General features: G+C 40.1%; 1 non-coding gene across 1 annotated transcript; it reads right to left on the bottom strand.

The window, feature by feature from the left end:
• Positions 1-3107: 3107 nt before the first annotated feature.
• On the bottom strand, positions 3108-3213 carry LOC145637433 (small nucleolar RNA R71). Its single transcript, XR_014114218.1, has one exon. It is a non-coding gene; the product is annotated as a small nucleolar RNA R71 (small nucleolar RNA).
• Between the last annotated feature and the right edge of the window lie 1083 nt (positions 3214-4296).

The raw sequence follows: 4296 nt of genomic DNA, 5'->3' as shown, positions 1-4296 counted from the left end.
GAAATGGGCCATTAAGCTCTCTAAGTATGAATTTGAGGTCAAGCCTAGGGCAGCTATCAAAATGCAAGCCTTATCAGACTTCATAGTGGAAGCCTCTTACGAGGAAAAGGAGGATGACATTGGAATCTGGAAAGTGGCAGTAAACGGATCGTCAGCCCAAACAGGGAGCACTACAAGAATCATAATAACATCTCCAGAAGGCAATGTATTTGAGTATGCCATTAAGTTCAAATCCAAGGCATCAAACAACGAGGTGGAGTACGAGGCAGCTTTAGCAGGCCTGCGTATGAGTATCGTAGCTGGAGCCAAGAAGGTTCATCTGTAGACTGACTCTCAGCTAGTCACCAGCCAGCTGAAGGGGGAGTATGAGAATAGGGTGACCACAATGCTAAAGTACGTAACCAAGGTAAAAGAGTTAGCAGCTCACCTAATACACTTCCAGATAGACTTGGTCCCTAGAGCGGGAAACTCCTAAGCTGATGCGTTGTTAAAGCTAGCTAGTTCCACCTTGTAGAGCCTCACAAGGACAGTCATGGTGGAAGTCCTCGAGGAAAGCAACATCGCAGAAAAAGGACAGGTGAACTACATCGGGCACCAGCGAGCATGGTTCGCCGACATACTGGCATATAAGATCCACAACTCGCTGTCAGAGGACGATGCAAGCTAAGAAAGTCAAAAAGGACGCCAACTGGTATGTGGTAATGAATAGGGAGCTCAATAAGAAAGGATTCTCAAAACCACTTCCGAAGTGCATCCTAGAGTGGGAGCAGGAGAAAACTATGGAGGAAGCACATTCAGGAATATGCGCCAACCACATCGGTGGAAAGGCTTTGGGAGTAGAGGTGCTCAGAAGGGGAGCATATTGGCCAACTCTAATGCAAGATGCATTAGCAAATGTCAAAAAGTGCGAAAAATACCAAAAGTACTCTCCAGTCTGATGAGTGTCATTTATGGCACTCATTTGGCTTCTTTTGGGATGAATTTCATGCTCTTTTATAGCTCTTTTCTTTAGTTTTCCTTAGTTTAGTTCTTTATTTCTTTAGTTTGTGCTTTCCATAGTTAGTTTTCTATCTTTGTGCTTTTCTTAGTTTATTTGGTCTTTTTCCCTTTTATTTGCTTGTTTTTGTATATTTTTCAGGTTAGGATCGTGTTCCAAGGATTCCCGAGCCTTCCTCTCATATTTCTCATCATTTTGGATGCCTCTTGCTTGTCATTTGGAGCTCAAGTTTGAAGGAATGGAAGGAGCAAGTTTATGAGATCGGTGCATGCATACGGTGGGGGCGTCATCTTTCGCATAAACCCACCAAAATAGCCATTTCAAGACTGCCTACATTAGTGTTTATCATCATCACCAAGACGAGCGCACGAGGATGAGCTAGGACGAAGAAGAAGGAGGCTTCCCCTGCTGCCAGGTGCGGCCGCACATGAGGGTGGTGCGGTCGCGCACCAGGGTGGTGCGGCCGCGCCTGCCTGGGTCCCTGTTCCGTACCCATTTTCCCGCGGCCGCGCCTCTTCCTTGATGCGACCGCGCCTTTCCGGGTTTCTTTCGGACGATCTAACTAACTCTTCTTTTGTATCTTTTCTATATATAGTTTTTCCTTTTATTTTTAGAGAGAGATTCATGAGAATAGAATTAGAATTAGTTTAGGTTGGATTTTTAGAGAGAGAAACTCTAGGTTTTTAGAGAGATAATTTCATGGTGGATTGTTGATGATTAAAGCTTTCTTCATTTCCTTTGATCTTTGATCAAGTTTGTAAGAATTCCTTTTCTTTAATTCAATCTTTAGATTGATCTTTAGTTTGATTTCAATTGTTTTGTTGAATGTTCAAGTTTGATTGAAGTTTGATTAATTTGTGATTTGATTTTAGTTTGTTTAAATTGATCATGATGAATTTGTTACTTAGTGTTGTTTTGATCTTGATTTCAATGGCTAGTGAGTAGATTGCTTGGTAGGGTAATGCTGAAGCATGTATGAGTAATGGATTAATGCTAATTGGGGAAAATTGATGGAGTTGATGATGTGATTAAATTTGGTTGATGATCATGTGCATGTGTGTGATTAATTAAAGAGTAGCTAACTTTGATTGTTGCACTAGATTGCATTATAAGTTCACATTGATACGGACCATTGATTTGTGGCTTGCATTTAACGATTGAGGTGTCTTGTGACGTTCCTAACTAGAGTTTATCGTATTTGACGCTAGTTAGACCTCTAGGAAAATAGCTTGATATGCTCGTTTGGTAACATGATTGGTCTTCCCTCACATTGCTTGACTTAGTCACTTTGACCTCCCAATTAGTTGAATCCGTTACGATTACATGCGGATCCTAGCCCTAGCGTTTTACATACTTGATTTCAATACGTTGTTTAGTCATTCTTGTCCTAGCATTCACACCCTACCACTCTACTTAGGAATAGCTTGACCCTTGACAATAGATAATTGCCCACCATTCCTTTGGGTTCGACCCTCAACTTACCGCTATACTTGTGTAAGGGTGTGTTAAGAGATTACAAATTTTGTTTGGCCTAGGGTAGAATTAGTTTCAACGAACTAGTTCCGACCCCATGTCAAAATGGCGCCGTTGCCGGGGAACGGTGTTGTGATTGTGTATTGTTGTTGAGTCTATTCCATTTACAAAAAACACAAAAAGATTTTCCTTTAGGCTACACTTGTAGCCGTGCTACTACTAATTTCATTTGAGATTGTGTGCAAGTGAACATGAGAGAAGCTCATAGAGTGACATTGAAGGAGTTGGGCACTCCGGGCGCTTACAAGTATGAGAGTGGGATTGCTCCATTATTGATCCCAGAGGGTGATTTTGAAATCAAACTGGCTATGATCACCTTGATTGAGAAGAAAAAATATGGTGGTACAAAAAGTGAAAAATCCTCTCGACCATCTCAAGTATTTTAAGAAGTATTGTAATACAATTATGGTAGCCGGAGTTGCTCAAGAGTATATAAGGCTCAAGTTGTTTCCCTTTTCTCTCATAGGGAGAGCCTTAGAGTGGTTGGACAAGGAGGTAAAGCCAAGGTCCCTAAGGACATGGGATGAAGTCACCAAGGCTTTCTTGTATCGTTTCTACCCACCAAAGAAGATGGCGGAGGCTAGAGCCTTAATCCAAAGTTTCAAGCAATTGCCTAGAGAGAACCTATATGAAGCATGGGAGAGGTACAAGGACTACCAAAGGGAATGCCCTCACCATGGAATTCCGACCTACCAAATCATTCAAATTTTCTATGGTGGTTTGAGTCCTCAAGGGAGATCGAGTCTTGATTCCGGAGCCGGAGGACCGATTATGAACAAAACGGAAGAAGAGGTTGTGGATGTAATAGATGATGTAGTAAGGAACTACATGAATTGGTATGATGTAGAGATGGAATCGACAAGCACAAGTGGCTCAATCGATCAATCTAATGTCGTCAACAATTTGTCCACATTGGTCTCGGAGTTAGGAAAGGAGATGATATCTCTCAAGTCCAAGCTTGAGAGTCCTTTACAAGTTCAAACTCTTCCCTCCCAATTTAAGGGGAAAGGTATGTCTTCCTACTCTAACCCTCCTTTTGCTTCTTGTTGCATGATAAGAGAATGATTGGTTTGTGATTTATGTGGAAAGAATGATCATGATGCTTCTAATTGCCCCAATGTTCCTTGTGATGGATATGAGAATGTGCATGTGAATTGTGTTGATAATAATGATTTTGGACCTAGATTTAATGCTCAAAAGAATGTTGGGAATAGGAATTATCACAATCATGGGAGCTATGATATTTATAACCAAAATAGTGGTTATGGTAACCATGTGACCCAAGAGTATTGTGGTAACCATAATAACTATGGTTGTAATGATCAAAGCCATGGCCAAGAATATGGGGATCATAATCAAGGTTATGGTAACTGTAATACCCCGTATTTTTATACGTATTTTATTTAAAGTATGTATTTTATAAAGTATTAAAATAATTGTAATTATTTTAATTATGGTATTTTAATTAATATTGTTATAAAAGGAAAGTTTATTTAATTATTTTAATTATAAAAGTTGGGGTTTTATTTTAATTAAGTTTAATTTTAACAAGTTTTATTAGGGAAAGAATTAGGAAAAACTAAAAGAGGAAAGTTTAGGGAAAAAGGGTTAGTAGAGAAGGGGTATAAATATCCCACTTATGAGGCAAATCAACTTTGCCCAGAGTGGAGAAAACCCAAGGTAAACTTCTCCCCCTTTCCTCTTTAATTTTCTTTCTTTTTTTTCTTCCTCTCCCCCTTCCCCTTTAGCACGGTCGTCCACCACCA

This window comes from Chenopodium album, chromosome 6, assembly GCF_948465745.1.
Source record: "Chenopodium album chromosome 6, dcCheAlbu1.1, whole genome shotgun sequence".
Classification (NCBI taxonomy): domain Eukaryota; kingdom Viridiplantae; phylum Streptophyta; class Magnoliopsida; order Caryophyllales; family Amaranthaceae; genus Chenopodium; species Chenopodium album.
The sequence above is the reverse complement of the archived record's forward strand: the minus strand, read 5'-3'. Positions and strand labels throughout refer to the sequence as shown.